The sequence below is a fragment of the Pseudophryne corroboree genome, chromosome 7 (genome assembly GCF_028390025.1).
Source record: "Pseudophryne corroboree isolate aPseCor3 chromosome 7, aPseCor3.hap2, whole genome shotgun sequence".
In the NCBI taxonomy this organism is placed as follows: Eukaryota; Metazoa; Chordata; class Amphibia; order Anura; family Myobatrachidae; genus Pseudophryne; species Pseudophryne corroboree.
In genome coordinates, this window is record NC_086450.1 from 302463499 (window position 1) to 302488452 (window position 24954).

Below are 24954 nucleotides of genomic sequence, written 5' to 3' on the forward strand. Positions count from 1 at the left end.
GACAAACGGAATAGAAAGTATAGATGAGTGAGGCTCCAACTGTATGAGTCAGAAATAATCATTTAACACTACAGTTTACTTTCACCTATAGTGTCACACAATGCATGTATGAGAACAAAATAAAATATATTACCAGCTTCACCCACAGTGTCGCACAATACGTGCATTAGTACAAAATAATAATATACTGTGGTCTGACAGGCAGTGTCACAGTAATATATTGTTTAGTACACTGGGGTACAGCACAAAAAAAAAAATATATATATTTTTTATGATTATTTGATTATATTTTACGCTTTTTAATTTTAATAATTTAAATTTCACACTATGGCAGAGCTCTTGGTTGGATGGACAGAGCACCTCTATACAGACAAAGCAGCCCCTTGATGTATACTGGGGTACAGCACAAAAAAAGTATTTCAAATTAATAAAATAATGGTTTTATTTTTTTAACAGTGTATATATGGACAGATCATCCCTAGGTGGACAGAGCACCTCTGCAGGAGACGGCAGCCCTTATGATATACAGCTGACGACAGACAGAGCATCCTGGACTGATACAGAAAGGACACACCAGCAGCCCCTGGATGTACACAGTACACTGGGTTTTTAATTAACACTGGGGCAGGAAGTATGGAAGATCATCCCTAGGTGGATAGAGCACCCCTTGTCCAATACAGCAGAGGACAGAGCACCCATGGACTATACATAAGCCCTACAGCAGTGACCTGCCCCACGCCACACAACCCAGCACTGAGACAGACACATCCATTCAGTACACTCTCCATAATTGGAGTGAAAATGGGGCCGATCACCAGGCCAGAACTCCACGAGAATCCGACAGTGGGATGATGATATTTTGCCTCGTTTTAGGATACCAGTCTGGCAGGAAACCTTGATCCATACTCGGATCTGGACTCGGATACCAAAGTTTGGTTGGGTCCATTTCTTGGAGAACCCGGACCCACTCATCAAATATGAAATATTTGGCCGGAGCAGAAGTCAGTTTGTTTGCCAAAGGGCTGGAGAGTGGAACAATAATGAATGTCTGCAGGCAACAGTGAAGCATATTGGTGCTTCATTGCAAGTCTGGGGTAGCATTTTAGCTAATGGAGTTGGGGATTTGGTCAGGATTAATGATCTCCTCAATGCTGAGAAATACAGGCAGGTACCTATCCATCATGCAATACCATTAGGGAGGCATCTGACTGGCTCCAAATTTATTCTGCATCAGGACAATGACCCCAAACATACAGCCAATGTCATTAAGAACTATCTTCAGCTAAAAGAAGAAAAAGGAGCCCTGGAAGTGGTGATATGGCCACCACACAGCCCTGATCTCAACATCATCGAGTCTGTCTGGGATTACATGAAGAGACAGAAAGATTTGAGCAAGCTTACATCCATATCTGTGGTTAGTTTTTCAAGATGTTTGGAACAACCTCCCTGCCAGGTCCTTCAAAAACTGTACAAGTGTAACTGAAGAAATTATGTTGTTTTGAAGGCAAATGGTGGTCACACAAAATAGTGATTTGATTTAGATTACACTTCTGTTCATTCACTTTTGTTAATTGATAAAAGTAAACTTTTAACACTTCTATTTTTGAAAACATTCTTGCTGTGCAGCATTTTTCCTACACCTGCCTAAAACTTTTGCATAGTACTTCACATTGATTGTCTTAAAATTACATTAAAAAGATTGTTTAAAATACTTAATTTCAATAATGAGATATTTTAAGCAATAAACCATTTTACTCTTTGTTTTTAGAGGAACTACACAAACACTCCATTACCAAATATTGGAATGATATACATTTTATTGCAAAACACAACCTTCATCATTCTCTATAGTATGTCGGAAGACAAAACACCCCACCTCATAGTACTCAATATTCAACAAATTAAGTAGCACTTATGTAGAACTGGGAAACCAGTAAACTTTGTGCTTCACTGATCAACTCTTGGGTAATGCCATAGCACCTAACAAAATGAGTGTATATGCTACTGGTTTCCAAGCTACTTGGATAAGGTCTATTGCCTACTTCTAATGTACTATTCTATTGAAAATGTATTTAATAAATTACCTGACAACATTGGATCTTTAATGATTCGCAGATGCAAGTTTCCATCTTTTTAAATAACTGCAACTTCTGCAGTGTTTTTCACTGACTGTACTTCTGCTCAAGAATGGAACACCATTATTGATGACAATAGAAGGCACAGCTGACTCCTCGGCTTCTTTTCTTTATATACAGTACCCAAATCAAGTTACATTTGTTCCACACCAGCAAAAAAAGCCTTTGATGCTGGTAAAATCTTCAGTTACTGTGGAATATTTATCTAACAGCCCCAACCATCCTATCTGCTAAATACATATCTAATGAAGGGGCAATAAAAACTACTTTTTCAGCCTCACCCTGTCCTGTTCCCAAATTGCACTTCCATAGGTGCCAAAATGTGAGCTTTCTTTAACATACAAAAAAATATTAGGTCTAGTACTGTAATGGCATACTCACATAAATACATCTGAAGGACACCTGTATGTAAACTCCTGTAAATTGCCGTGTAGGTGATGGGGGGCTGATGCAAATACACATATTGGTGATGGTGATAGTGATGATGATGATGATGATGATGATGATGATGATGATGATGATGAAGATGACAGACAACACTAACTACAGTAGATAACTTTGAATGGATATCTGCAGATTGACTTCCTGGTCAGGGCCATTTCTAGGGCTGGGTGGGCCGGGCGAGCTGTGCAATCGCACAGGGCACCACGGCCAGTGACCCTGCAGCAATCTTATATGCAGTCTAGCCAACCGCATAGAATTCTGATTAAAATGTCCCACCCAAAATAGCCACTGCCTTGGAGGACCATTAGCATCCGTCAGGGAAAAGACTGTGATACCCATAAGTGCGGGAATTGCCAGGGAGATGCTGCAGTGTCCTTGGGTACCAAATGGGAGGTGGCCACAGCATGAAACCCCTTGACAATGAGCAAAACGGTACCAATATTGTGGGTCATATTAAGGTGCCAGTGCATAACTATGGGGCATAATAAGTAGAGATGAGCGGGTTCGGTTTCTCTGAATCCGAACCCGCACGAACTTCATGTTTTTTTTCACGGGTCCGAGCGACTCGGATCTTCCCGCCTTGCTCGGTTAACCCGAGCGCGCCCGAACGTCATCATGACGCTGTCGGATTCTCGCGAGGCTCGGATTATATCGCGAGACTCGGATTCTATATAAGGAGCCGCGCGTCGCCGCCATTTTCACACGTGCATTGAGATTGATAGGGAGAGGACGTGGCTGGCGTCCTCTCCATTTAGATTAGGAGAGAGAGAGAGAGATTGACCTGAGGCTGATACTGTAGAAGAGAGTGCAGAGTTTAGTGACTGACCACAGTGACCACCAGCAGTGCAGTTGTTTTATTTAATATATCCGTTCTCTGCCTGAAAAAAACGGTACACACAGTGACTCAGTCACATACCATATCTGTGTGCACTGCTCAGCCCAGTGTGCTGCATGCCTGCATCATCTATGTATATATTATATATCTGACTGTGCTCAGCTCACACAGCTTATAATTGTGGGGGAGACTGGGGAGCACTGCAGTGCCAGTTATAGGTTATAGCAGGAGCCAGGAGTACAAGACAGTCACATACCATATCTGTGTGCACTGCTCAGCCCAGTGTGCTGCATCATCTATGTATATATTATATATCTGACTGTGCTCAGCTCACACAGCTTATAATTGTGGGGGAGACTGGGGAGCACTGCAGTGCCAGTTATAGGTTATAGCAGGAGCCAGGAGTACATATTATATTAAAATTAAACAGTGCACACTTTTGCTGCAGGAGTGCCACTGCCAGTGTGACTGACCAGTGACCTGACCACACTGACCACCAGTATAGTTAGTAGTATACTATATTGTGATTGCCTGAAAAAGTTAAACACTCGTCGTGTGACTTCACTTGTGTGTTTTTTTTTTATTCTATAAAAAACTCATTCTGCTGACAGACAGTGTCCAGCAGGTCCGTCATTATATAATATATATACCTGTCCGGCTGCAGTAGTGATATATATATATTTTTTATATCATTATTTATCATCCAGTCGCAGCAGACACAGTACGGTAGTTCACGGCTGTAGCTACCTCTGTGTCGGCACTCGGCAGTCCATCCATAATTGTATACCACCTACCCATGGTTTTTTTTTCTTTCTTCTTTATACATACATACTACTACATCTCTTTATCAACCAGTCTATATTAGCAGCAGACACAGTACAGTACGGCAGTTCACGGCTGTGGCTACCTCTGTGTCGGCACTCGGCAGTCCGTCCATAATTGTATACCACCTAACCGTGGTTTTTTTTTCTTTCTTCTTTATACATACATACTACGACATCTCTTTATCAACCAGTCTATATTAGCAGCAGACACAGTACAGTACGGTAGTTCACGGCTGTGGCTACCTCTGTGTCGGCACTCGGCAGTCCGTCCATAATTGTATACCACCTAACCGTGGTTTTTTTTTCTTTCTTCTTTATACATACATACTACGACATCTCTTTATCAACCAGTCTATATTAGCAGCAGACACAGTACAGTACGGTAGTTCACGGCTGTGGCTACCTCTGTGTCGGCACTCGGCAGTCCGTCCATAATTGTATACCACCTAACCGTGGTTTTTTTTTCTTTCTTCTTCATACATACATACTACGACATCTCTTTATCAACCAGTCTATATTAGCAGCAGACACAGTACAGTACGGTAGTTCACGGCTGTGGCTACCTCTGTGTCGGCACTCGGCAGTCCGTCCATAATTGTATACCACCTAATCGTGGTTTTTTTTTCTTTCTTCTTTATACATACATACTACGACATCTCTTTATCAACCAGTCTATATTAGCAGCAGACACAGTACAGTACGGTAGTTCACGGCTGTGGCTACCTCTGTGTCGGCACTCGGCAGTCCGTCCATAATTGTATACCACCTAACCGTGGTTTTTTTTTCTTTCTTCTTCATACATACATACTACGACATCTCTTTATCAACCAGTCTATATTAGCAGCAGACACAGTACAGTACGGTAGTTCACGGCTGTGGCTACCTCTGTGTCGGCACTCGGCAGTCCGTCCATAATTGTATACCACCTAACCGTGGTTTTTTTTTCTTTCTTCTTTATACATACATACTACGACATCTCTTTATCAACCAGTCTATATTAGCAGCAGACACAGTACAGTACGGTAGTTCACGGCTGTGGCTACCTCTGTGTCGGCACTCGGCAGTCCGTCCATAATTGTATACCACCTAACCGTGGTTTTTTTTCTTTCTTCTTCATACATACATACTACGACATCTCTTTATCAACCAGTCTATATTAGCAGCAGACACAGTACAGTACGGTAGTTCACGGCTGTGGCTACCTCTGTGTCGGCACTCGGCAGTCCGTCCATAATTGTATACTAGTATCCATCCATCTCCATTGTTTACCTGAGGTGCCTTTTAGTTGTGCCTATTAAAATATGGAGAACAAAAATGTTGAGGTTCCAAAATTAGGGAAAGATCAAGATCCACTTCCACCTCGTGCTGAAGCTGCTGCCACTAGTCATGGCCGAGACGATGAAATGCCAGCAACGTCGTCTGCCAAGGCCGATGCCCAATGTCATAGTACAGAGCATGTCAAATCCAAAACACCAAATATCAGTAAAAAAAGGACTCCAAAACCTAAAATAAAATTGTCGGAGGAGAAGCGTAAACTTGCCAATATGCCATTTACCACACGGAGTGGCAAGGAACGGCTGAGGCCCTGGCCTATATTCATGGCTAGTGGTTCAGCTTCACATGAGGATGGAGGCACTCAGCCTCTCGCTAGAAAAATGAAAAGACTCAAGCTGGCAAAAGCAGTAGCACCGCAAAGAACTGTGCGTTCTTCGAAATCCCAAATCCACAAGGAGAGTCCAATTGTGTCGGTTGCGATGCCTGACCTTCCCAACACTGGACGTGAAGAGCATGCGCCTTCCACCATTTGCACGCCCCCTGCAAGTGCTGGAAGGAGCACCCGCAGTCCAGTTCCTGATAGTCAGATTGAAGATTCAGTGTTGAAGTACACCAGGATGAGGAGGATATGGGTGTTGCTGGCGCTGGGGAGGAAATTGATCAGGAGGATTCTGATGGTGAGGTGGTTTGTTTAAGTCAGGCACCCGGGGAGACACCTGTTGTCCGTGGGAGGAATATGGCCGTTGACATGCCTGGTGAAAATACCAAAAAAATCAGCTCTTCGGTGTGGAACTATTTCAACAGAAATGCGGACAACAGGTGTCAAGCCGTGTGTTCCCTTTGTCAAGCTGTAATAAGTAGGGGTAAGGACGTTAACCACCTCGGAACATCCTCCCTTATACGTCACCTGCAGCACATTCATAATAAGTCAGTGACAAGTTCAAAAACTTTGGGTGACAGCGGAAGCAGTCCACTGACCAGTAAATCCCTTCCTCTTGTAACCAAGCTCACGCAAACCACCCCACCAACTCCCTCAGTGTCAATTTCCTCCTTCCCCAGGAATGCCAATAGTCCTGCAGGCAATGTCACTGGCAATTCTGACGAGTCCTCTCCTGCCTGGCATTCCTCCGATGCATCCTTGCGTGTAACGCCTACTGCTGCTGGCGCTGCTGTTGTTGCTGCTGGGAGTCGATGGTCATCCCAGAGGGGAAGTCGTAAGCCCACTTGTACTACTTCCAGTAAGCAATTGACTGTTCAACAGTCCTTTGCGAGGAAGATGAAATATCACAGCAGTCATCCTGCTGCAAAGCGGATAACTGAGGCCTTGACAACTATGTTGGTGTTAGACGTGCGTCCGGTATCCGCCGTTAGTTCACAGGGAACTAGACAATTTATTGAGGCAGTGTGCCCCCGTTACCAAATACCATCTAGGTTCCACTTCTCTAGGCAGGCGATACCGAGAATGTACACGGACGTCAGAAAAAGACTCACCAGTGTCCTAAAAAATGCAGTTGTACCCAATGTCCACTTAACCACGGACATGTGGACAAGTGGAGCAGGGCAGGGTCAGGACTATATGACTGTGACAGCCCACTGGGTAGATGTATGGACTCCCGCCGCAAGAACAGCAGCGGCGGCACCAGTAGCAGCATCTCGCAAACGCCAACTCTTTCCTAGGCAGGCTACGCTTTGTATCACCGGTTTCCAGAATACGCACACAGCTGAAAACCTCTTACGGCAACTGAGGAAGATCATCGCGGAATGGCTTACCCCAATTGGACTCTCCTGTGGATTTGTGGCATCGGACAACGCCAGCAATATTGTGTGTGCATTAAATATGGGCAAATTCCAGCACGTCCCATGTTTTGCACATACCTTGAATTTGGTGGTGCAGAATTATTTAAAAAACGACAGGGGCGTGCAAGAGATGCTGTCGGTGGCCAGAAAAATTGCGGGACACTTTCGGCGTACAGGCACCACGTACAGAAGACTGGAGCACCACCAAAAACTACTGAACCTGCCCTGCCATCATCTGAAGCAAGAAGTGGTAACGAGGTGGAATTCAACCCTCTATATGCTTCAGAGGTTGGAGGAGCAGCAAAAGGCCATTCAAGCCTATACAATTGAGCACGATATAGGAGGTGGAATGCACCTGTCTCAAGCGCAGTGGAGAATGATTTCAACGTTGTGCAAGGTTCTGATGCCCTTTGAACTTGCCACACGTGAAGTCAGTTCAGACACTGCCAGCCTGAGTCAGGTCATTCCCCTCATCAGGCTTTTGCAGAAGAAGCTGGAGACATTGAAGGAGGAGCTAACATGGAGCGATTCCGCTAGGCATGTGGGACTTGTGGATGGAGCCCTTAATTCGCTTAACAAGGATTCACGGGTGGTCAATCTGTTGAAATCAGAGCACTACATTTTGGCCACCGTGCTCGATCCTAGATTTAAAGCCTACCTTGGATCTCTCTTTCCGGCAGACACAAGTCTGCTGGGGTTGAAAGACCTGCTGGTGAGAAAATTGTCAAGTCAAGCGGAACGCGACCTGTCAACATCTCCTCCTTCACATTCTCCCGCAACTGGGGGTGCGAGGAAAAGGCTCAGAATTCCGAGCCCACCCGCTGGCGGTGATGCAGGGCAGTCTGGAGCGACTGCTGATGCTGACATCTGGTCCGGACTGAAGGACCTGACAACGATTACGGACATGTCGTCTACTGTCACTGCATATGATTCTCTCACCATTGAAAGAATGGTGGAGGATTATATGAGTGACCGCATCCAAGTAGGCACGTCACACAGTCCATACTTATACTGGCAGGAAAAAGAGGCAATTTGGAGGCCATTGCACAAACTGGCTTTATTCTACCTAAGTTGCCCTCCCACAAGTGTGTACTCCGAAAGAGTGTTTAGTGCCGCCGCTCACCTTGTCAGCAATCGGCGTACGAGGTTACATCCAGAAAATGTGGAGAAGATGATGTTCATTAAAATGAATTATAATCAATTCCTCCGCGGAGACATTGACCAGCAGCAATTGCCTCCACAAAGTACACAGGGAGCTGAGATGGTGGATTCCAGTGGGGACGAATTGATAATCTGTGAGGAGGGGGATGTACACGGTGATATATCGGAGGGTGATGATGAGGTGGACATCTTGCCTCTGTAGAGCCAGTTTGTGCAAGGAGAGATTAATTGCTTCTTTTTTGGGGGGGGTCCAAACCAACCCGTCATATCAGTCACAGTCGTGTGGCAGACCCTGTCACTGAAATGATGGGTTGGTTAAAGTGTGCATGTCCTGTTTTGTTTATACAACATAAGGGTGGGTGGGAGGGCCCAAGGACAATTCCATCTTGCACCTCTTTTTTCTTTTATTTTTCTTTGCGTCATGTGCTGATTGGGGAGGGTTTTTTGGAAGGGACATCCTGCGTGACACTGCAGTGCCACTCCTAAATGGGCCCGGTGTTTGTGTCGGCCACTAGGGTCGCTAATCTTACTCACACAGTCAGCTACCTCATTGCGCCTCTTTTTTTCTTTGCGTCATGTGCTGATTGGGGAGGGTTTTTTGGAAGGGACATCCTGCGTGACACTGCAGTGCCACTCCTAAATGGGCCCGGTGTTTGTGTCGGCCACTAGGGTCGCTAATCTTACTCACACAGTCAGCTACCTCATTGCGCCTCTTTTTTTCTTTGCGTCATGTGCTGATTGGGGAGGGTTTTTTGGAAGGGACATCCTGCGTGACACTGCAGTGCCACTCCTAAATGGGCCCGGTGTTTGTGTCGGCCACTAGGGTCGCTAATCTTACTCACACAGTCAGCTACCTCATTGCGCCTCTTTTTTTCTTTGCGTCATGTGCTGATTGGGGAGGGTTTTTTGGAAGGGACATCCTGCGTGACACTGCAGTGCCACTCCTAAATGGGCCCGGTGTTTGTGTCGGCCACTAGGGTCGCTAATCTTACTCACACAGTCAGCTACCTCATTGCGCCTCTTTTTTTCTTTGCGTCATGTGCTGATTGGGGAGGGTTTTTTGGAAGGGACATCCTGCGTGACACTGCAGTGCCACTCCTAAATGGGCCCGGTGTTTGTGTCGGCCACTAGGGTCGCTAATCTTACTCACACAGTCAGCTACCTCATTGCGCCTCTTTTTTTCTTTGCGTCATGTGCTGATTGGGGAGGGTTTTTTGGAAGGGACATCCTGCGTGACACTGCAGTGCCACTCCTAAATGGGCCCGGTGTTTGTGTCGGCCACTAGGGTCGCTAATCTTACTCACACAGTCAGCTACCTCATTGCGCCTCTTTTTTTCTTTGCGTCATGTGCTGATTGGGGAGGGTTTTTTGGAAGGGACATCCTGCGTGACACTGCAGTGCCACTCCTAAATGGGCCCGGTGTTTGTGTCGGCCACTAGGGTCGCTAATCTTACTCACACAGTCAGCTACCTCATTGCGCCTCTTTTTTTCTTTGCGTCATGTGCTGATTGGGGAGGGTTTTTTGGAAGGGACATCCTGCGTGACACTGCAGTGCCACTCCTAAATGGGCCCGGTGTTTGTGTCGGCCACTAGGGTCGCTAATCTTACTCACACAGTCAGCTACCTCATTGCGCCTCATTTTTTCTTTGCGTCATGTGCTGATTGGGGAGGGTTTTTTGGAAGGGACATCCTGCGTGACACTGCAGTGCCACTCCTAGATGGGCCAGGTGTTTGTGTCGGCCACTAGTGTCGCTTAGCTTAGTCATCCAGCGACCTTGGTGCAAATTTTAGGACTAAAAATAATATTGTGAGGTGTGAAGTATTCAGAATAGACTGAAAATGAGTGGAAATTATGGTTTTTGAGGTTAATAATAATATGGGATCAAAATGACCCCCAAATTCTATGATTTAAGCTGTTTTTTAGTGTTTTTTAAAAAAAACACCCGAATCCAAAACACACCCGAATCCGACAAAAAAAATTCGGTGAGGTTTTGCCAAAACGCGGTCGAACCCAAAACACGGCCGCGGAACCGAACCCAAAACCAAAACACAAAACCCGAAAAATTTCAGGCGCTCATCTCTAATAATAAGTTGTCCTGGGAAGTACTGTGCACAGTACTGTGTGGGGCATATTAAAGTGTCAGAGACATTACTGTGTTTGGCTTATTATGGTGCAGAGGGCATTACTCTGTGGAGCATAATATGGTGCAAGGGGCATTATTGTGTGGGGTATAATATTGTATAATTTTCTTCTTTCCTGTGGTGGCCAAGGTCTGGGGGTGTCAAAGACTGAGGTTTAAGGTAGTCTTTTCCTGCAAGGCCATTATTATTTTTAGCTGGGCCACACACATTTTTAGTGAGAACACAACCATTTTATCAAACGCGCACACACAATTTAAAAAAAAATGTGTATAAAGGGGGGGTGGTCACTTTTTTTACTGTTTGCACTGGGAGACAAATTGTCTAGAAATGGCCCTGTTGCTGGTGCCTTTATTATATGCTTTAGTGGTCATATGTTAGTTTGATTCATTGGCTATTTTAGTCACACCAACATCATAAAGGAGTTAATTCAGCACAACAGTTTTGTTTATTTACTAAACCTACGTATTAGCAAATACATGTTTTACAATGAAAATAAATATAAATAAACTTTTCTTGAGCATACTAGGGTCTTCTCATGAAGAAAATGAAAACAGGATTGTTTTATTGCATCGGCTTATGTATACTTACCTTTCCAGCAATGTGATCCAGTATCCAAGGCTCTGGTGTTCCATTTTTCAGTAGCGATCCAGTGTGAAATAACACAGTAAACATTTCTGTGTTTTTATCCCAACAAAAATGTAATGTTTTTTAAAAAGAAGAAAAACATGCAGAATTTAAACTAACACATTTTTTCTCTTTTTATATCTACTACTATAAATCTGGCTGTTAATAACCTGCCCAAAATCTACACAATAGATTTACATCATTATTCGCAATTGTAAAGCACTTAGATGAATATGTTCTCTGCAACTTCCTTTCCAATTTACACATGGCATTAGACTAAGGGGGTCATTCCGAGTTGATCGCACGTGGCAACTTTTTGTTGCCAATGCGATCAACTAGACACCGCCTATGGGGGAGTGCATTTCTGCATAGCAGGGCTGCAAACGCTTGTGCAGTCCTGCTATGCAAAAAAAGATTCTTGTAAAACAAGACCAGGGTAAGAGTTACTTACCCTGTGTGATCGATCCAGCGATGCAGGTCCCGGAATTTACGCCTGCGTTGGACTCACCACTTCCATAAAACTGTGAGTATCCACCCCGGAATGCCTCCCCGCTGTGAAGGTTTTTTCTGTGGGACTAAGGGCTGCCACCCAAATATAAGCGCAATTAGGATCTTCTATCTTGTTTACTATTGTCTTTTCACCTTGATCCATTTTTTGCTGCTAATATGTTCACATTCAGAGATAACAGGAAAAGTTTATTTGGTGAATTATTTGAAAATTAAGTTTCTGACACCAATGTATGTGATGAGGATTTATCCTCAATCTTACACAATTTAGATGTAGCTCTCATTAAAGAAAACCGTTTATGGTGGGAGATTAACACACTTGAAAGGTATCAAATAGAAAAAAATAGATACTCAAAAATCCCACCTTTAATGTGATAAGTGAAGATTTTAGGCAAGAGTGGGATTCCATTTTAGACAATTGCTCTCATAGATTGATAGATCTTATATTAAGAGAGAGAAAAAAGATCTACAAATCTTGAATAATGAAATCTCAGGGCTACACACCACGTTAGAACCTCTATTAGATCTTGAAGATGTAAAAGAAGCTGAATTAGAGATTGTACGTAAATTAAATAAAGAAACAAGGGAAATTAAGGAGAGAAAGAAAAGGAAGTATTTTAGAGATAAGAATCAATCTGAGACCTCTACAGCAATTAATCACATTTCTACACCTTTTAAAAGAAGCCCCAACCAAATAGATATAAAAGGACTAGTTTTAGATAACGTAAGCCTGATAGACAAAATGACTGGCAAGAAGTAAAATATAAAGGAAGAAAATTAGCTAACACTAATAAAATATGGAGAAGAGAAACACAGAACTATCCTGAAGATAGGAGGAGGGACTTTAGAAGAGAGAATATGAGGAATGAAGATTTCAAACAAAGAGATAGAGATGAGGTTTATCCTGTTAGTAACGACACATCTTATAGAAGGTGGAATCAAAGGGGACAAAATCAATATAGAACTTGTTTTTAAGACAGGGACCCACCTCGAAGAAGATGTTCTAGTAGATGTTGAGCCTTCAGAACCCCCTAAAAATAAACATAGGAAAGTTAAAAGGGGCAAAAGGGGAGGAATGAAGAAGAAACCCTTTAAAAATAAGGTAAAAGTCGTGAAAACTAGCTTAAATCTAGTAAAGATATTTAATTTAAGTAAGAAAATCCTCACTAAAGAGGAAGAAAAAGTATTGACCAGAGGTTTGAAATTCGCCCCTACTAGTCAGTTGGAGCCTTTTGACTTCTATGTGGATTTGCAAAGATTTATACGCAAATTAACATTGAAGAGATTTTTTGCTAAAAATTGAGATAATTTGGGGGACACTGAAGTCCCATCCGGCCCTCAATTTTACCAAAGTCCTCATTCTATCCATCTTTTGCTAAAGGCAGTTTTTTAGACTGCTTTAGTAAACTCGTTTTAGATGATGTCGAACAGACGTTGCGAAAAAAACAGAAGAAATGTAACCTTACTAGAAAAGAATGGTCAGCTTTGAAAGCCCTCAGGAATGATGATAGTATTATTATAAAACCGGCCGACAAGGGGGGCGGTCTTGTCTTGATGGACAAAGCCGATTATATAGCAGAAATACTACAAAAGACAAGGGATCCCCCGCGCTCGCTATAAACAAAGATTAGGCATATGTATTTTTGTAAATGAGTTTATTGTTAGGATCACACTATAAACTTTCTGGTTTATATATAATTAATATAAATTGGTGAAGGAAAAGTTTCTACGTGCACGTATAAAATACCTAATACCGGTATACAAACATTACAAACATATATACTGACAATACATGTAGTGAAGATAGATTAAGATCAGATACTCTTCAGCGTTTTACTCTGTCTGTAAAAAAGAAGTCCCAAGAGTGCACTCCTTATTTATCTTTATAGCGTTATATTATGCTCATAAAGGTTTAATTATAAGGAAACCCCTTTTTTTTGTTCGTAAAAAGTCTTTAGATAGAAGGGGAAGTCCTTCAGATGAAGGGAAAACAGGGCTTGTGGTAATGAGTTCTCCGTGGGATATTTTTGTTAAATGAAGAATATTCCTTCCTCTCCCACTGACCTTACTTGTGCTCTCCGTGCTGGAGGTGTGCGCTTCACTGGTCCAGGAGGTTAGGGTGTCGCGGAGCTACGGATTGGAAAGCCTGCAAGCCTACCGCCGCCGCTACCAACTGACCAGTCTGCCGGCAGACACCCTAATATTCTTCATTTAACAAAAATATCCCACGGAGAACTCATTACCACAAGCCCTGTTTTCCCTTCATCAGAAGGACTTCCCCTTCTATCTAAAGACTTTGTAAGAACAAAAAAAAAGGGGTTTCCTTATAATTAAACCTTTATGAGCATAATATAACGCTATAAAGATAAATAAGGAGTGCACTCTTGGGACTTCTTTTTTACAGACAGAGTAAAACGCTGAAGCGTATCTGATCTTAATCTATCTTCACTACATGTATTGTCAGTATATATGTTTGTAATGTTTGTATACCGGTATTAGGTATTTTATACGTGCACGTAGAAACTTTTCCTTCACCAATTTATATTAATTATATATAAACCAGAAAGTTTATAGTGTGATCCTAACAATAAACTCATTTACAAAAATACATATGCCTAATCTTTGTTTATAGCGAGCGCGGGTGATCACTTGTCTTTTGTAGAACCCATATATAGGGGGAGTGGAAAACCCCTAAAACTCCCCACAGCTGCTGCTTAAAAAAACGAAGAGGTCATTTAGCGCAGTCCCCATCCCCAATCTACAATATAGCAGAAATAGACCGCCAACTTGGGGATGGGAATACGTATTTAAAAATAAAATCAGATCCCACTACAAAAATCCGTGAGGCATTACGTAAGTGGACTACCGAAGTATTGTCAAAAGGTGTCCTGACTAAGGAGGAATTTGAATTTATAAATATTGTACATCCTACAATCCCCACCATCTATTGCCTACCTAAGGTCCATAAGGACCCCGTTTGTCCACCAGGCAGGCCAATAGTGTCCGGGACGAATAGTGTTACCTCCAACCTCTCAATGGTGATTGACCACTATTTACAACCTTTGGTAAAACAAACTAAGTCCTATTTGAAGGATACAGGACAGCTTTTAACCCTATTAGATGAGTTAGAATGGAAGGACGGTTATTTACTTGTGAGTTCTGATGTTTCTACACTATATACAATTATAGAAGAAGACAAAGGCATAGAGGCGGTATCCTATTTTCTCGAATCCTCTGATTATTCTGCTGATTTGAAGGCCTTCATCTTAGATGGAATTAGATTTATATTAAGAAATAATTGTTTCATTTTTAATGGGAATTACTATCTCCAGCGAGTGGGGACTGCCATGGGTACCAGGTTTGCCCCAAGCTACGCGAACCTCTTCATGGCCTACATGGAAGATCAAGTAGTGTGGCATGGAGACGAGCTTGGGGCGGGCCTGGTGCTATGGCGTCGCTACATTGACGATTTATTGTTTGTGTGGAACGGAAGCTTAGAGGAGTTGGATTCTTTTATAGAAATGCTTAATAGCAATCAATTTAATATTAGATTAACCACCATTATTAGTCGGGATGAAATTATGTATCTCGATTTATGTATCTATATAAAAGATGGTGCACTTAATACTAAATTATACTGTAAACCCACGGACTCGAATAGCTTCATTGAAAGAACTAGTCAGCATCACGAGCATTGGCTGGACGGGATACCGTATAGTCAATTTTTAAGAGTTAAGCGTAATTGCACTGACCCGAGCACTTGTGAAACACAAACAAGAGAATTATGTGATCGATTTGTTGAGAAGGGGTATAGTATGGAGGCACTAGCAAAAGCTGAGGAAAAAAACTAAAGCCATAAATCGGGAAGATTTATTAAATGGGACTAATCGTAAGAAATCCAAGGAGAATATCTCCAATTTTAATTCTCAATATAAAGAAATTGAATTCATTATGAGGAAACATTGGATGGTATTGACAAAAGATCCTGTTTTAGGTCCATTATTACCAGCTAAGCCAGGTTTTATATATAGGAGATCGAAATCCATTTAAGATAGTTTGGTACGGAGTTCCATTGAGGCCCCTAAGAGAAGTAGCATTAGAAGACAAGGATTCTACAGATGTGGCCTTTGTGCTATATGCAAATGCACAAAAGGTACAAGTGAAATAAAAGAGTTTACAGTAGGGGGTATAACATACCCAATTAAGGACTTTATTACGTGTAACTCTAGGAACGTTGTCTATGCATTGGAGTGTGACTGCGGTCTAATATATATTGGAAAAGCTGGAAGGAACCTTAAAATGAGATTATCTGAACACATTTATAATGTGAAAAAAGGTTTAGAAACTCATACAGTTTCCAAGCACTTCAAAATCAAACATGCATGTAAACCTTGTCATTTTAAGTCCTTTTGGGGTACTCAAACTATTTACCCAACCCCATGTAATAAAGAAACTGAAGTCACTTTATCCAAAACAGAGATGAAGTGGATCTATAAATTAAAAACTCTACTACCTTTAGGCCTCAATGGTGACTTTGAATTGAAGTGGTTTTTATAATTTTAAAATTATATAACCTTGAACAAATTTTTAAACGTCTTATAAAATCTTTTTCGGGTTTCCTTTTATGCCCAATGAGTATTTAATTAATTTTTAATTAATTTTGTCTTAAGATCTACCACATCTCTATTACATTTTAAATATCCTATATATGCTTTTGAATTTTTATATTTATATGTTGCTGTTTATATGAACATAATGTGTAGTTTCTTGTCTTTGAGATATGGACTCTAAATATGTTGCCGACTGGTTAATGTGAGTTGTTATCGAAAATGGGGAATGGAACGCATGTCACGCTAGTCGTGACATGCAGACGTCACTTCCGGTAACGCGGCTTCCGGGATTTCGAAGTGGAGCGCAAACATCACTTCCGGTGATGTGTATGTGATGACCGAGAGGACGCCAGAGATTCTAACAGCTGTTCCCATTTTATTAATCAGTGTGCTATTTAAGGCTGCTAAGTTCAGTTGTCCCTCACGCTTCTGAAGAAGGATAGACAATCCGAAAGCGCTTAAGCCTGGGGGACTCACCTGTGTGGCATCAACGGAGGATCCGGAGGACGTACTTGGCAGTTTGGGGACATCTTTAGTAACCGGGACTTTGGGTGACTATATCTCTACACTGTCCGCTGTGGTTTCCTGATTCTCCTGGATGCCTTTTACTACCTGCTGTTTTTTAACCTTTGTTTGTGAGTGTGTCTTGTATTAAATCAATTTTTCAAATACATAGACGATATTGCACTATTATTATTCTCTGTTCAAGCTCCATATGGAAACGATATGGTTAACATGTCTATGAAGTAGAGCCAACCAGAATGAGATTCTGCTAACTACATGCAAATTTATCAGCTGTGCTATGTGAGTGGGACCATTGATTAATAAAATCACACTTCTATTCAAGCGGATTACACTATGTGTTGCATTTTTTTGTTATCTTTTTAGTACATTGTTAATCGATTTGGAGCTGGAATTATTCTGCTGCATTATTTGTGTAAGCCATTTTGACCACATAGCTCTTGATGTGTTAAGGTTGCGCCACCTGGTCTCACTAATTTTGGGTTCATGCTTCTTGCGATCGTGCTAGTGATCACTTTCTTCTGGTCGTTGCCCGGCGATGGCTGTCGCTGGGCAACGACACCTGTGCGCATTGCAAGCCCCACGCAGGCGCAATCCCGACCCGTTCGCACCGCTGTGACAACCTGAGCGTGCGAACGGGTCGGAATGAGCCCCTAAAACTTTTAGAATAAAACAAAGACACAGGGCTTTCCAACGGTGCAAGATTTTAGAATCTTAATACATAAAATTTTACAAAATGCATACGTACAATAAAATTAATAAATGCTCTCATGCCAGAAATTAATAAAGATCAAATACATTAAATATATAGTTGTCTTTCAATTTTAGGCGTGAACATACCAGGAATAACACACTTCAACAGTTAAGGAAACTTACTCAAAGCAATGTCCTCAATGTACTTCTTAATAGCACTTCATCAAGAGATGTGATGTGGTTTGGTTCAGGGCTTACCAACCTTTTGCTTTCCAGTTGTTGTGAAACTACAAGTTTTGGCATACCCTCCCACCGATCAGCTACTAAAGCATGCTGGGAACTGTAGTTTCACAACAGCTGGAGAGGAACAGATTAGCGAGGCCTGTCTTGGTGAATCAACCCACTTCTTCCCATTCTATATTATATAAAAAAAAGTGGTCCACAAGAGCTGTTAGATTTAGACAGATGTATATTCTATTGTCCTAGACATATTCTTTCCATTCCCCCTATTCATCCTCTACTCTTACTCTTGTCTCCATTATTCTTTTTGTTTACCTACTTTTCAGTTTTTTTTACCAAAAGGTGTGATCTATCACAGTTACACTTTTGTCATGAGTTGACTACGCTTTATCAAATGTGGACTGAATTATATTCATATTCCAAATTTAGCAAGTAGCAGCCTGTTAATGTCCAAAAATGTTACAAACTGTTTACACCTTTTTGATGACCTTTTTTTGATGACCGTTTTTTCTGACTAGATTGCTTAGAATTTGAGCATTATCGCTCCGTGTGTACCCCCTACAGCGATAGTGATGCGCAGCCCCGTGCATCGCTATCGCTGGTGATAGATTGGCCTGCATGCAGGCCAATCTAGCGGGTCGCTCACTTCACCCACTGGGTGAAATGAGCGGCCCCCATCTCCCCCCGCACGCTCAGCACAGATCGCGCTGTGCTGAGCGGCGGGAGAGATGTGTGCTGAGCGGTTCGCTCAGCACACATCTCTCCTGCATCGGCCCGTCTATATGGGTCTTAAATCCTGCAAAAATGTGTGGTCAATACTTCAGTTCTTAAATTGGGCATTTCCAGGGCACAATTACATCCTGGGATTCAAAATCCATCCAATCCCTGCACTGGACTGAGCAATAAAAAGGAGCTGCACCAAAGACTCTGTTCTTTTTCCTTAGGGCACAGGTTCAAAATCTTTAGGTCCTGCAAGACTCATAAGGCAGAGCTACCATCAAGCCTGCCAGCAATGGACTTTATTCACCAAAGAAAGTCCAGCAAAACATACAAGGCCAAAGCTCTTTGTGGTTGCACTGGTGGCATGCCTGCTAGTACAGGGTGACTTTTAGGTGTGTCCTGCCATGTTGGTAGAGAACATATCAGGCCACATGGCCGGGATCATCAGGTCGCAGCCTCCAGCAGATGGGATTGGAAATGTCACTCCAGTAGAAGCGTGAATACGCTCAGCGACACCACCCCTGGTGGCAGTTCGCCCACCAAAGTCTCATAGCCATGAAGCTGGCCATGTTTGTATTTTCACTGAGGTGACTATTTATTATGTACAGGCAGATGCTCCTTTTAAGTGGTTTTCACAATAGTCTTAGCAGGCAGAGACTGTTGCAAAAATGCAAGCCACATGCAGGATCCGCTCTGCACAGCGCAGTACTGGTCCTTCACCTGTGCAGTTTCCTGATAATCGTAAAACTGCTCAGAGGATTGCACAAGTGATCTATGATGAATGTGGGCTAGAGATCATTTTTTTTAATCTTTAATAAAATCTAAAACCTAAATAAGGTATACCTGTAGTATACCTACCAGTAATACAATTCTGTGGACTTAGAATTGCACGTCATGTTCTACAAATCCAAAATTGCATGATTTTTCATCTCTGCAGAGATATCATATGGTACTCCTACAGTACTAGCTGACTATACAAATCCTTTTTTTATTGAAGAAAATCCTCTGTCTTTAACTGATGCCATGCTTTGCTTGATTCAAAGTTTCATAACAATAAATGAATTAGTGGATTTTGAAGTTTTATGAGTTTTCATTTATTGTATTTGATTTTGTTGGTGACATTTTTAAATAAAGGCCAGTTACTTCAACTTTACTCATTTTTGTATTGGTCATGATAGAATAATACATTAACTCCTTCAACTAGACTAATTAGTGCCATTCAGTAATTCAATATTATAGAATTTATCATTTATTATTTAAATTACTTTTATATAGTTAGTCCCTAAGTGGAAGACTAATAAACCAACATATGTAAGAAAACAAACCATAGTATTGTACACACACCATTGGTGATATAATCTAAAAGTAAATAACTTTACTTTCCCTTACTTTAATGTGCAACCTATCAAACATTTATCATCTTATGCAGTGAGCTTTTTGCATCCTGAATGTTTTACTAAAGCTCTAACTCGAAGGTATGCAGACCCAGAGGCAAATTTATTTGACTATTTTATTTATCTAACTGACAGACACATTTTACTACCTCATGAGATTTTGCTTTCATAAAACATGTTTAATGGTTTCAAATGACTTTAGGATTAATCAGCCAGGATAATTTATATGGTTGAACAACAGTGAAGGCAAATGTAATTTCACTTGTATTGATATTTTGCACTTAGACATGATGCTGCTGTTGTTGTTTTGAAGAATCTGTATTTTATTTAATAGCTGACTGATCAGTGACCCCATATACAATTTCACAATCAAACATGTAGCAAAATAATATTTTATCTTCAGAGCTTTATCTATTGAGTGGAAATGTGCCAATGTTTTCAAATACAGTACATTATGCAGTGACGTTTTTATTCATAACATCACTAAACTTTTCCTCCAAATCCGTTCAGTGAAATATTTTATGCAATGTCATTTGTTTCATCATACTAACAAAATGTTAACTTTTATTGACTGCAATGACTTATTTTATGTAGTGCAGAATGCTAAATGTAGCTATAATGAAATAAAACTCAATGACTAGCCAGTGTGTAGAGGCTAATGGTTTTATTCATTTTCTCAGAGCCTAGATAGACAGACCAGTATGGAGAATTGAATTGTTGAGAAAAAAGAAATTTGGTTATAACATTCATTTACTGTATCTTAAAAATAACACTTTCTTACATATGATGTAGAATTGTGATGCTGAATTGAGAAAAAAAATATAAGAAATGATATAAATAGGGTTTGTCCATGTATACTTTTTTCCACTAGGAATCTTTACAGTACATACATAGGCATACTGTTGACAACTCACTTTTCTCCAGGGGATCAGAATGATTTACCGATGATCAGAATGCCAGCCTTCAGTATACATACAATGGCATACCGAGCGTCAGTATGCCGGAAGCAGGGTGAGTGCAAAGAGTCCCCTTGCAAGCTCGCTGCGCTCGCCACACTGTGTACTTGGTGGCTCACTATGCTCACCATAGGTTCTATTCCCACTCTATGGGTGTTGTGGGAATAGCCCCTGTGAGCCAAGATTCCGGCTGGTGACATTGCCAGTGGTAGGGATCCCGGTGTCGGTATCCTGACTGCCGGGATCCCGACTGCCGGCAACTTAACTGCATACCATGCCCAGCTAGCAAAACTATGCAGTACTCCATGTTGTTCAGGAGAAACTCATTGCAGTGCTGCGTCAATGTACACTCAGCAATGTAGATGACTAGTGTCTTCAGAATAAACATGAGAGACTCCAAGCTTTTCTCTAGTACTAGAATTTATATCAGTGAATTCTAGAATTATCCTCAACTGTAATTTTAATATGCAAATAAATGTATAGGGAGAGGCAATAACAAATGGTTAAAAATATCTGGTCAGAAGTAAATAGTAATTAAAAAGGAGAGGAAAGACAAAAAACCCTTGTTTGGGAGCACTCGTTTGTGATAATTAGTATGATATGAGGTAGAATATGTGATAAAATGACATAAAACTTAACCTTTAATTGTTTCTTGAATAAAAAGAAATAAATGTGAAATTATTTTGAGACTCGTGTCTAATGTTTGGAGTAGCGAACTTGTTTAACCTTTTTAGCAAATGAGGTACAAGTTAATAAAGGAAGGTGAAAATATCAGAAAGAATGTATTTAATGGATACCATAAAACTCTGATGAAATAAGGGTATCCAGAAAAGTCACTGTACATGCCTTGGAATAAAGGTTTCAATAGAGGCGTGATGTGGTAGCAAGGTTGAGTTGGCAAGAGGAGTCTTTTGAGAAGGAGGAAGGGGCCCACTGCACCTGGTATTCTCAGGAGGTTTCCATTCCTGATACTGACCAGGCCATACCTGCTTAGCTTCCGAGATCGGACAAGATCGGGCGCATTCAGGGTAGTATTGCCGTGGGCCTGTTGTTAGAAGTGTAAAGAAGAGATAAGAGGGGAAAACCACTCCTATTATCTGTACTGTACGTAAATCAAAACCCTGAATGGTCCGGGAGGGTTTTTCCAGAAACAGGAATATGGAAAGCGTTGGATGAGATTTTTCCTTTAAAAGGGCCCACTGCACCTGGTATTCTCAGGAGGTTCTCCTTCCTAGTACTGACCAGGCCATGCCTGCTTAGCTTCCGAGATTGGACAGGATCGGGCGTATTCAGGGTAGTATGGCCGTGGGCCAGTGTAGAGGAAATATGAGTGACAAGAGAGAGTACACTGTTTTCTGTACTAAACACTCAACCAAGGCCGTAGATGGTCTCAAAATGGTATTTCCAGACAAGGGTGTGTCAGGATGATTCTGGCTGTCTGGGATTTGTTATGACAGCATTTTTCTACCTACATAATTCCAATATCCACTCATCTCGCACCTTTCCTGTCCCATCATTCCAGTTCATCCCCTATCCCCCCTCCTTTTTAATTTTCCTTCTCCACACCCCCACCCCAACCCAAACCCCCTCCCCTCTCCTTCTCTCTATCCTCACCTTCTTCTATTTTCTCCTTTTTCTTTTCTTTCCCCATCCCCTCTTCTTCTTTTTCGTCCCCCTCTCCCCTTTTCTTTTCTTCCTTTTTCTCCCCCCTCTTCCTCTCCATAACTCTCCATCACTTTCTTAACTAACAACCCACTCCCGTTCTTCCCCCTTTCTCTTTTCCTTCTTTTTCTTCTTCTTTTTCTCACCAAACCCTCCCACCCTTCTTTTCATCACAGTCATTCACTACATTCAATGCATTCATACTTTATTCATCAACTTTTGCTCATTCCCTCCTTTCCACTTTCCCCAGCCTGCAACCCCACCCTCTCCCTTCACTTGCCACATTTCTTCCATGCCTCTCCAGATTCCTTTTCATCCTACCACATCACTGCACACATTTCCCCTTCACACACAATACCTCTTTTCTCACACAACACTCAAATGCAATACTGACTCACTCTCCCATCCACACACCCATATTCATAGTATCTATCTTTCCATCCTTCACTCCTCCCACATGTCCCCCCATTTTTTCCGTACAACAATCCTCACACCCAAACTATAACCCTTCCCCCCCCCTTTTTACCATTCATTTATTAAAATTCCCATTCATTTCTTCGTTGCACACCTTCACCTATACCCCTTCTCTCTCTTCATTCACACTTATTCATTATCACTCTTTTTTTATATTTCACCAATAGTTCATCATTTATATTCACTTTATCCATTACCTACATCATTCATTCAGTTCACATTCATTTTATTATTATTTATTATTATTTTCATTTTTGTATTTTTATTTTTAATTTTATATTTATTTTTATTCATTTTTCATTTTTTATTTTTCATTATTAATATTTTTTTATTTTTTTTATATTTATTTCACTCACATTTTCATTTCTATTTTTATTTTCATTTATATTTATTTTTATTATTATTTTTATTATTTATCTTTATTACAATTATTTTTATTATTTTTATACTCATATTTATTTTTATTTTTATTTATTATTATTTTTATTTTCATTTAAATTAAATTCATTTCTCTATTATTTTATTTTTTCTTTATTTATATTTATTTTCATTAATTTTATTTTATATTTATTATATTTCTTTCTATTCTCATATTTATTGAATTTTCACCTTATTCATTTTTCATCTCCATTTTCATTTTCTAATCATTATTTTTATTTTTTATTTTCATTCCTTCATTCCCATTATCCATTCATTAATTCATTTTCCTATCACTTTCCTTTTATTTTCATTCATATTTCCAATCACCACCTTCACATTTCTCCATTCCATTTCCTTTCCATCCTTCCCTGCTTTCCCTCCCCGTTTCCCTTTTCCAATATGGATTCCATTGATCATTTTACCGGAGATCTGATAGGCTCAACCACCAGTCTGTCAAATCCAATAGACAAATTCATTGGTCATTTCAGCACTTAAGTACTGGCCACAGGAGAGCAGTAGAGAGAGGCTCTCGTGACCAAGCCTAATCAAGGTGAAACGTACGTCGAGGAGAACGTCCATAGTGACGTCATCGCGGTCACGCCCCCTGTCCGGAAGCGGGCGGCCACGCTCATCACTGTAGCGGGACTTTCAACAGAGGAGACTTGGACAACGTTCGCCGCCTACCTTGCGGCTGTGGTAACTAACACTAGACCACCAGGGTTTCAAGTATGCAGCGGCAACCAATAGGGCACTATGGGAATTAATCCCCTGCCTAAACACTGACTATATACCCGATCATATACCCGTGTATTGCTGTAATTGATATTAGCACTGTGGTAATTTTCATTAGATCACCAGGGTTTAATCTGTGTTTATTTCCATTACCAATTGTGTAAAGTATCTGACCGCATACCTAGTGGCAGTGGTCACAGATATTAGACCTCTGTGTACCACTACACCCTCCCCTGTTTTAGAACTGTGTTTTATCTGCAGTAATCACACCATACTTGCAGAAAAAAACTTGTACAATATTGTCCTAACACCCGCCTATGCCTTTAAGGTTTATTTACTAGATCCAGGTATTTTACCTTGATTTTGACATATAAGTGTATTTATGGTAGCATTTTCTACTTATTAGCATTAATTATTGAGTATATGGTATTTGGTATTTATCATTCTCACTCCTACTTTAAGGTTAATTGTACCATTTGTGAGCCAGCCTTGAGCTCCTTACCAGCATATGATCACTCATCTGGTTTTCCTTTAGGGGACCAACCATTATAGTGCTAATTATCATTTAACCATCCTTTAATTAGTTCCAAACTCTGGTTTCAACAGTTGGTATTGATTAATTTCACTCTCATTTAAGGCTTTATATATTATCCATGAGCCAGCCTTGAGCTCTCTTCCAACATATGATTACTCATCTGGTTTCCCTGCAGGGGGCCAGCAAGTATATTGTTTATTATCATTGAACCATCTATTAGCCTTCTCTTGAGCTTTGATTTTCATTTATTAA

General features: G+C 41.1%; 2 pseudogenes; both read right to left on the minus strand.

The window, feature by feature from the left end:
* Window positions 1–21806: 21806 nt before the first annotated feature.
* On the minus strand, window positions 21807–21924 carry LOC134946250 (5S ribosomal RNA; annotated as a pseudogene).
* Window positions 21925–22072: 148 nt separating this feature from the next.
* LOC134947278 (5S ribosomal RNA) lies at window positions 22073–22190 on the minus strand (annotated as a pseudogene).
* Between the last annotated feature and the right edge of the window lie 2764 nt (window positions 22191–24954).